This window comes from Lissotriton helveticus, chromosome 8 (assembly GCF_964261635.1).
Source record: "Lissotriton helveticus chromosome 8, aLisHel1.1, whole genome shotgun sequence".
NCBI classification, from domain to species: domain Eukaryota; kingdom Metazoa; phylum Chordata; class Amphibia; order Caudata; family Salamandridae; genus Lissotriton; species Lissotriton helveticus.
The window spans coordinates 153,032,402-153,042,401 of NC_136069.1; positions in this window are offsets into that span (position 1 = coordinate 153,032,402).

Consider the following 10,000-nt stretch of genomic DNA (forward strand, 5'->3'; position numbering starts at 1 on the left):
TCCCCCGGGCGTCCGGGGCACCCATCTCCAGGAGGCCAACAGCATGGCAAAGTACCCGGGACGGGCTCCATGGGTCCCGGGCAGTCCTCCCCCAGGCATCCGGGGCTTCCATCTCCAGGCCAACGGCAGGTCAAAGTGCCCAGGACGGGCTCCACGGGTCCCTGGCAGTCCTCCCCCACCGGGTGTCCGGGGCTCCCTTCCCCAGGCCAACGGCATGCCAGAGTGCCCAGGACGGGCTCCACGAGTCCCGGGCGTCCGGGGCTCCCTTCCCCGGGACACCGGCTTGTCAGAGTGCCCATGACGGGCTCCACGGGTCCTGGGTATCTGGGACTCCCTTCCCTGGGCCAACGGCATGCCGGAGTTCCCAGGACAGGCTCCACGGGTCCCGGGCGTCCGGGGCTCCCTTCCCCCGTCCGACGGCTTGTCAGAGTGCCCAGGACAGGCTCCACGGCTCCCGGGCGTCCGGGGTTCCCTTCCCCGGGTCAGCGGCATGTCAGAGTGCCCAGGACGAGTTCCACGGGTCCCGGGCAGTCCTCCCCCGGGCGTCCGGGGCTCCCTTCCCCGGGCCGTCGGCAGGTCAGAGTGCCCAGGACGGGCTCCATGGGTCCCGGGCAGTCCTCCCCCCGGGCGTCCGGGGCTCCCTTCCCCGGGCAGACGGCAGGTCAGAGTGCCCAGGACGGGCTCCACGGGTCCCGGGCAGTCCTCCCCCCGGGCGTCCGGCGCTCCCTTCTCCAGGCCGATGGCAGGTCAGAGTGACCAGGACGGGCTCCACGGGTCCCGGGCAGTCCTCTCCCGGGCGTACGTGGTTGTCCGACAGATTCGGGCAGATGTGCTTTTACGAACCGGATCGGAATCGGCCCAAATAATAATAATAATAATAATAATCCACATTTGTAAGGCGCACAATCACCCGTAAGGGTCTCTAGGCGCTAGGGGCCGTTGGGAAGATTAAGCAAGCTATTGCCCAGAGTCACATGGTGCTGGGCTAATCTGCCGCCGGTGCCGGGGATCGAACCGTGATCCCCAGATTCCGGAGTCAGCCGCCCTAGCCGCGGCGCCAGCTATTTCCCAGAGTCACGTGGTGCTGGGCTAATCTGCGGCCGGTGCCGGGGATCGAACCCTGATCTCTGGGATGCTCGAGGGTTACTACGCGCTCTACAAAAACCTTAAATAAAAAAATCTCCAGATTCCGGAGTCAGCCGCCCTAGCCGCGGCGCCAGCTATTTCCCAGAGTCACCTGGTGCTGGGCTAATCTGCCGCCGGTGCCGGGGATCGAACCGTGATCTCCAGATTCCGGAGTCAGCCTCCCTAGCCGCGGCGCCAGCTATTTCCCAGAGTCACGTGGTGCTGGGCTAATCTGCGGCCGGTGCCGGGGATCGAACCCTGATCTCTGGGATGCTCGAGGGTTACTACGCGCTCTACAAAAACCTTAAATAAAAAAATCTCCAGATTCCGGAGTCAGCCGCCCTAGCCGCGGCGCCAGCTATTTCCCAGAGTCACCTGGTGCTGGGCTAATCTGCCGCCGGTGCCGGGGATCGAACCGTGATCCCCAGATGGGGATATCCCAAAAATCTGGCATGGATACGGCCCGCCAGGACTGGTTTGGGCACCCCTGATATAGAGGCAGTCAACGCGAAATCTGCTGGGTTCGATTCCGATCCGTGTCAGAAGGACCGTAGGGCTTGGGAGTCCGTACAACAGGGGTGCCCAAACCTGTCCTGGCGGGCCGTATCCATGCCAGATTTTTGGGATATCCCCATCTGGTGATCACGGTTCGATCCCCGGCGCCGGCGGCAGATCAGAGTGCCCAGGACGGGGTCCATGTGACCCGGGCAGTCCTATCCCCTGGGTGTACGTGGTTGTCCGACATGTCGGTCGTATTTGCTTTTACGTACCGGATCGGAATCGGCCCCCATAAAATCGTACGTAAAGTATATAGCAAATCAACCTGAAATCTGCTGGGTCAGAAAGGGCTTGATTCCGATCCGTGTCGGAAGGTTAGGAGTCCGTACGAATTTGTCGGGACGGCATGGCAGAGTGCCCGGGATGGGCTCCATGGCTCTTGGGCAGTCGTCCCCCGGGCGTCCGGGGCTCCATCCAGGCCGACGGCATGGCAGAGTGCCCGGGACGGGCTCCATGCGTCCCGGGCATTCGTCCCCCGGGCGTCCGGGGCTCCATCCAGGCCGGCGGCAAGGCAGTGTGCCCGGGTCGGGCTCCATGCGTCCCGGGCATTCGTCCCCCGGGCGCCTGAAACTGCTGGGTCAGAGAGGGCTCGATTCCGATCCGTGTCGTAAGGTTAGGAGTCCGTACGAATTTGTCGGGACGGCATGGCAGAGTGCCCGGGACGGGCTCCATGCGTCCCGGGCATTCGTCCCCCGGGCGTCCGGGGCTACATCCAGGCTGACGGTATGGCAGAGTGCCCGGGTCGGGCTCCATGGTTTTCACGGTGGTCCTCCCCTGGGTGTCAGGGGGCTCCTGGCCGACGGCATGGAAAAGTACCCAGGACGGGCTCCATGCGTCCCGGGCATTTGTCCCCCGGGCGTCCGGGGCTCCATCCAGGCCGACGGCATGGCAGAGTGCCCGGGTCGGGCTCCATGGTTTCCAGGGTGGTCCTCCCCAGGGTGTCGGGGCGCTCCAGGCCGAAGGCATGGAAAAGTGCCCAGGACGGGCTCCATGCGTCCCGGGCATTTGTCCCCCGGGCGTCCGGGGCTCCATCCAGGCCGACGGCATGGCAGAGTGCCCGGGTCGGGCTCCATGGCTTTCACGGTGGTCCTCCCCTGGGTGTCTGGGGGCTCCAGGCCGAAGGCATGGAAAAGTGCCCAGGACGGGCTCCATGCGTCCCGGGCACGGGCACGGGGACGGGGACAGGGTCGGGAGAGTCCAGGCGGCTTCACTTCCGTGTCCAGCCATCTGATCGCCCAGATTCCCTCAGCCATCTGGTCGCCCGGATCCCCTCGGGCATCTGGTCGCCCGCAACGCTTTCCTATGGGGCGACCAGATGGCCGAACTTCCCTGGAAGTCCCGATGAGGTGCCATTCGCCGCCCGGATCCCAGCGAGGGCTCCAGGAGGTTGGGTACATTCGCGCCTTGGGTCCCCTCTGTCACCTCGCGTGCACAGATTACAAGAAAAGGGGGTAATTTTCCTCCGGATTACTAGGGAGAAGGGTACGCCCGGACACCCCTCCGAGGCTGGTGGTTCTCTGCCATGGGGACCAGATGGGCTATGCCTGGGCAACACCTCCCTAGGCCACCCGGGGCTTCCTTCCTCCAGGCCAACTGCATGTCAAATTGCCCAGGACGGGCTCCATGGCTCCTGGGCAGTCGTCCCCCGGGCGTCCGGGGCTCCATCCAGGCTGACGGCATTGAAAAGTGCCCAGGACGGGCTCCATGCGTCCCGGGCATTCGTCCCCTGGGCGTCCGGGGCTCCATCTAGGCTGACGGTATGGCAGAGTGCCCGGGTCGGGCTCCATGGTTTTCACGGTGGTCCTCCCCTGGGTGTCTGGGGGCTCCAGGCCGAAGGCATGGAAAAGTGCCCAGGACGGGCTCCATGCGTCCCGGGCATTCGTCCCCCGGGCGTCCGGGGCACCCATCTCCATGAGGCCAACGGCATTGGCAAAGTACCCAGGACGGGCTCCATGGGTCCCGGGCAGACCTCCCCCCGGGCGTCCGGGGCTCCCACCTCCAGGCCGACGGAATGTCAAAGTACCCAGGACGGGCTCCATGGGTCCCGGGCAGCTTCCCCCGGGGCGTCCGGGGCACCCACCTCCAGGCCGACGGCATGTCAAAGTACCCAGGACGGGCTCCACGGGTCCCGGGCATTCCTCCCCCAGGTCGTCCGGGCCCTAGAGCTCCGGTGGTCCAACCTGCGCCTGAGGCCCAGCCGGGGTCCAAGAGCCCTGCCTTGCGTGGGCAGGCAGTCAGGAACCCTACCGCGAAGGCTTGGGATGGATGGGGAGCTGGGAGTCCTTTCGATCCCGGCCCTCTGGTCGCCCGCGATGCTTTCCAATGGGGCGACCTGATGGCCGGGCTTCCCTGGAAGTCCCGATGAGGTGCCATTCGGCTCCTGGATCCCAGCTAGGGCTCCATGAGGTCGGGTTCTTTTACGCCTTGGGTCCCCTCTGTCACCTCGCGTGCACGGATTGCAAGAAAGGGGGGTAATTTCCCTCCGGATTACTAGGGGCAGGGTACGCCCGGACACCTCTCCAGGGCTGGTGGTTCTCTGCCCGGGGGACCAGATGAGATATGCCTGGGCAACACCTCCCCCGGGCGTCTGGGGGCTCCATTCTCCGGGCCAACGGCATGGCTCAATGCCCAGGACGGGCTCCACGTGTCCCGGACAGACCTCCCCTGGGCGTCCGGGGCACCCATCTCCATGAGGCCAACGGGATGGCAAAGTACCCGGGAAGGGCTCCACGGGTCCCGGGCAGCCTTCCCCCGGGCGTCCGGGGCTCCCACCTTTAGGCCGACGGCATGTCACACTGCCCAGGACGGGCTCCATGGGCCCCGGACAGACCTCCCCCGGGCGTCCGGGGCACCCATCTCCAGGAGGCCAACGGGATGGCAAAGTACCCGGGAAGGGCTCCACGGGTCCCGGGCAGCCTTCCCCCGGGCGTCCGGGGCTCCCACCTCCAGGCCGACGGCATGTCACAGTGCCCAGGACGGGCTCCATGGGCCCCGGACAGCCCTCCCCCCGGGCGTTCGGGGCACATATCTCCAGGAGGCCAACGGCGTTGCAAAGTACCCGGAAAGGACTCCACGGGTACCGGGCAGTCCTCCCCCCGGGCGTCCGGGGCACCCATCTCCATGAGGCCAACGGCATTGGCAAAGTACCCGGGAGGGGCTCCACGGGTCCCGGGCAGGCCTCCCCCGGGCGTCCAGGGCACCCACCTCCAGGCCGACGGCATGTAAAAGTGCCCAGGACGGGCTCCATGGGTCCCGGGCAGCCCACCCCCGGGCATCTGGGGCACCCATCTCCAGGAGGCCAACGGCGTTGCAAAGTACCCGGGAAGGGCTCCACGGGTACCGGGCAGTCCTCCCCCGGGCGTCCGGGGGCTCCCTTCTCCAGGCCGACGGCATGGTTCAATGCCCAGGACGGGAGGTCAAGTGGCCAGGACGGGCTCCATGCGTCCCGGGCATTCGTCCCGGGACGGGGACGGGGTGGGGAAGAGTCCAGGCGGCTTCACCTCCATGCCCAGCCATCTGGTCGCCCGGATTCCCTCGGCCATCTGGTCGCCCGGATCCCCTCGGGCATCTGGTCGCCCGCAACGCTTTCCTATGGGGGGGACCAGATGGCCGAACTTCCCTGGAAGTCTTAATGAGGTGCCATTCGCCTCCCGGATCCCAGCGAGGGCTCCATGAGGTCGGGTTCTTTCACGCCTTGGGTCCCCTCTGTCACCTCGCGTGCACAGATTGCAAGAAAGGGGGGTAATTTGCCTCCGGATTACTATGGGGCAGGGTATGCCCGGACACCCCTCCAGGGTTGGTGGTTCTCTGCCATGGGGACCAGATGGGATATGCCTGGGCAACACCTCCCTAGGCCACCCGGAGCTTCCTTCCTCCAGGCCAACTGCATGTCAAATTGCCCAGGACGGGCTCCATGGCTCTTGGGCAGTCGTCCCCCCGGGCGTCCGGTGCTCCATCCAGGCCGACGGCATGGCAGAGTGCCCGGGACAGGCTCCATGCGTCCCGGGCCTTCGTCCCCCCCGTGCGTCCGGGGCTCCATCCAGGCTGACGGCATGGCAGAGTGCCCGGGACGGGCTCCACGGGCCCCGGGCGTCCGGGGCTCCCTTCCCCGGGCCAGCGGCATGTCAGAGTGCCCAGGACGGGCTCCACGGGCCCCGGTCATCCGGGGCACCCTTCCCCGGGCCAGCGGCATGTCAGAGTGCCCAGGACCAGTTCCACGGGTCCCGGGCAGTCCTCCCCCGGGCGTCCGGGGCTCCCTTCCCCGGGCCAAAGCATTTCAGAGTGCCCAGGACGGGCTCCACGGGTTCCGGGCGTCCAGGTCTCCCTTCCCCGGGCCAACGGCTTGTCAGAGTGCCCAGGACGGGCTCCACGGGCCCCGGGCGTCCGGGGCACCCTTCCCCGGGCCAGCGGCATGTCAGAGTGCCCAGGACGAGTTCCACGGGTCCCGGGCAGTCCTCCCCCCCGGGTGTCCGGGGCTCCCTTCCCCGGGCCAAAGCATTTCAGAGTGCCCAGGACGGGCTCCACGGGTCCCGGACGTCCGGGGCTCCCTTCCCCGGGCCAACGGCATACAGGAGTGCCCAGGACGGGCTCCACGGGTCCCGGACGTCCGGGGCTCCCTTCCCCGGGCCAACGGCATACAGGAGTGCCCAGGACGGGCTCCACAGGTCCCGGTCGTCTGGGGCTCCCTTCCCCGGGCCAACGGCTTGTCAGAGTGCCAAGGACGGGCTCCACGGGTCCCGGTCGTCTGGGGTCCCTCCCCCGGGCCAACAGCAGGTCAGAGTGCCCAGGACGGGCTCCACGGGTCCCGGGCAGCCCACCCCCCGGGCGTTCGGGGCACCCATCTCCAGGAGGCCAACGGCGTTGCAAAGTACCCGGGAAGGGCTCCACGGGTACCGGGCAGTCCTCCCCCGGGCGTCCGGGGCTCCCTTCTCCAGGCCAACGGCATGGTTCAATGCCCAGGACGGGCTCCATGTGTCCCAGACAGACCTGCCCCGGGCGTCCGGGGCACCCATCTCCAGGCCAACGGCATGGCTCAATGCCCAGGACGGGCTCCATGGGTCCGGGGAGGCGTCCCATGCGCCTCCGGGCTTGGGAGCCCCGGCTGGGTCCAGGGGCCCGGGCGGGCCCCGGGTCGGGTGCTCCGGCCCTGGTCCCTGTCTCCCAGCCTACAGCACTGCCAAGGGCCCAGGAATGGGTTCCGTTGTTCCCGGGGAGCCTCCCCCTTGCTTGGCTGGGTTCAGGAGCAGTGGCTAGGGCCCCTGAGGGCCCGGGGAGGGCGGCCTCCCCACCCCGGGCTCTGTCCTTGGTCCTACTGCGTGGCAGGGTGCCCGGGACGGGGTCCGGAGGGACCGGGGAGGTGTCCCATGCACCTCCGGGCTTGGGAGCCCCGGCTCGGTCCAGGGGCCCGGGCGGGCCCCGGGTCGGGTGCTCCGGCCCTGGTCCCTGTCTCCCAGCCTACCGCACTGCCAAGGGCCTAGGAATGGGTTCCGTTGTTCCCGGGGAGCCTCCCCCTTGCTTGGCTGGGTTCAGGAGCAGTGGCTAGGGCCCCTGAGGGCCCGGGGAGGGCGGCCTCCCCACCCCGGGCTCTGTCCTTGGTCCTGCTGCGTGGCAGGGTGCCCGGGACGGGGTCCGGAGGGACCGGGGAGGCGTCCCATGCACCTCCGGGCTTGGGAGCCCCGGCTCGGTCCAGGGGCCCGGGCGGGCCCCGGGTCGGGTGCTCCGGCCCTGGTCCCTGTCTCCCAGCCTACCGCACTGCCAAGGGCCTAGGAATGGGTTCCGTTGTTCCCGGGGAGACTCCCCTTGCTTGGCTGGGTTCAGGAGCAGTGGCTAGGGCCCCTGAGGGCCCGGGGAGGGCGGCCTCCCCACCCCGGGCTCTGTCCTTGGTCCTGCTGCGTGGCAGGGTGCCCGGGACGGGGTCCGGAGGGACCGGGGAGGCGTCCCATGCACCTCCGGGCTTGGGAGCCCCGGCTCGGTCCAGGGGCCCGGGCGGGCCCCGGGTCGGGTGCTCCGGCCCTGGTCCCTGTCTCCCAGCCTACCGCACTGCCAAGGGCCTAGGAATGGGTTCCGTTGTTCCCGGGGAGCCTCCCCCTTGCTTGGCTGGGTTCAGGAGCAGTGGCTAGGGCCCCTGAGGGCCCGGGGAGGGCGGCCTCCCCACCCCGGGCTCTGTCCTTGGTCCTGCTGCGTGGCAGGGTGCCCGGGACGGGGTCCGGAGGGACCGGGGAGGCGTCCCATGCACCTCCGGGCTTGGGAGCCCCGGCTGGGTCCAGGGGCCCGGCCGGGCCCCGGGTCGGGTGCTCCGGCCCTGGGCCCTGTCTCCCAGCCTGCCGCACTGCCAAGGGCCCGGGAAGGGGTTCCGATGTGCCCGGGGAGCCTCCCCTTGCTTGGCTGGGTTCAGGAGCAGTGGCTAGGGCCCCTGAGGGCCCGGGGAGGGCGGCCTCCCCACCCCGGGTTCTGTCCTTGGTCCTGCTGCGTGGCAGGGTGCCCGGGACGGGGTCCGGAGGGACCGGGGAGGCGTCCCATGCACCTCCGGGCTTGGGAGCCCCGGCTGCGTCCAGGGGCCCGGCCGGGCCCCTGGTCGGGTGCTCCGGCCCTGGGCCCTGTCTCCCAGCCTGCCGCACTGCCAAGGGCCCGGGAAGGGGTTCCGATGTGCCCGGGGAGCCTCCCCTTGCTTGGCTGGGTTCAGGAGCAGTGGCTAGGGCCCCTGAGGGCCCGGGGAGGGCGGCCTCCCCACCCCGGGCTCTGTCCTTGGTCCTGCTGCGTGGCAGGGTGCCCGGGACGGGGTCTGGAGGGACCGGGGAGGCGTCCCATGCGCCTCCGGGCTTGGGAGCCCCGGCTGGGTCCAGGGGCCCGGGCGGGCCCCGGGTCGGGTGCTCCGGCCCTGGGCCCTGTCTCCCAGCCTGCCGCACGGCCAAGGGCCCGGGAAGGGGTTCCGATGTGCCCGGGGAGCCTCCCCTTGCTTGGCTGGGTTCAGGAGCAGTGGCTAGGGCCCCTGAGGGCCCGGGGAGGGCGGCCTCCCCACCCCGGGCTCTGTCCTTGGTCCTGCTGCGTGGCAGGGTGCCCGGGACGGGGTCCGGAGGGACCGGGGAGGCGTCCCATGCGCCTCCGGGCTTGGGAGCCCCGGCTGGGTCCAGGGGCCCAGGCGGGCCCCGGGTCGGGTGCTCAGGCCCTGGGCCCTGTCTCCCAGCCTGCCGCACTGCCAAGGGCCCGGAAAGGGGTTCCGATGTGCCCGGGGAGCCTCCCCTTGCTTGTCTGTGTTCAGGAGCTCCATCCGGGGCCCCTGAGGGCCCCGGGGAGGGTGGCCTCCCCACCCCGGGCTCCGTCCTGGGTCCTGCCGCGGGGTAGGGTGCGCGGGACGGGGTCCGGCGGGTCCGGGGAGGCTTCCCCTGTGCCTCCGGGCCTGGGAGCCCCGGCTGGGTCCAGGGGCCCGGTCGGGGCCCCGGGTCGGGCGCTCCGGCCCTGGGCCCGGTCCCCCGGGCTGCCGCTCCACCCAGGGCCCAGGACAGGGGTCCGTCGGTCCCTTGCAGGCCTCCCCTGCTTGTCAAGGTGTAAGCGGTCCCCGGGTCGGAGGGCCCGCCGGCCCCTGGCAGCCTCCATGGCTGTGGCCCGGCTGGGGCCCCGGGCCTCCGGCCCGCCATGCCCCGGGCGCCCGCTCCCTCCTTCGTGGGGGCACGGGGCGACCGGATGGCGTCCCTTTCGTGCCCGGCCATCTGGTCGCCCGGATCCCCTCGGCCATCTGGTCTCCCGGATCCCCTCGGCCATCTGGTCTCCAGGATCCCCTCGGCCATCTGGTCTCCCGGATCGCCTCGGCCATCTGGTCGCCCGCAATGCTTTCCAATGGGGGCGACCAGATGGCCGAACTTCCCTGGAAGTCCCGATGAGGTGCCATTTGCCTCCCGGATCCCAGCGAGGGCTCCAGGAGGTCGGGTACTTTCGCGCCTTGGGTCCCCTCTGTCACCTCTAGTGCACGGATTACAAGAAAGGGGGGTAATTTTCCTCCGGATTACTAGGGAGAGGGTCAGTCAGACCTCCGTGTGGTCTGGCGATTCTGAATCAGGGGAAGGCAGGACCCGGGCCCTCCCGCCGGGGCCCCCAGGGGCCTGGGTACGCACCTGCTGCTTAGCCCCCTTGCCGATGGGCCTTTTCCTCCGAGTTTGCTCAGGCAGGCCCCCGCGAGGTCTGGCCATGCTGAGACGGGGCCAGGCAGCACCCGGGCCCGCCCGCCGGGGCCCCCAGGGGCCCGGGAATGCACCTGCCTCTCAGCCCTTTCCCGATGGTCCTTTTTCTCCGAGTTTTTTTCCACAGTCTGACCTCCGATAGG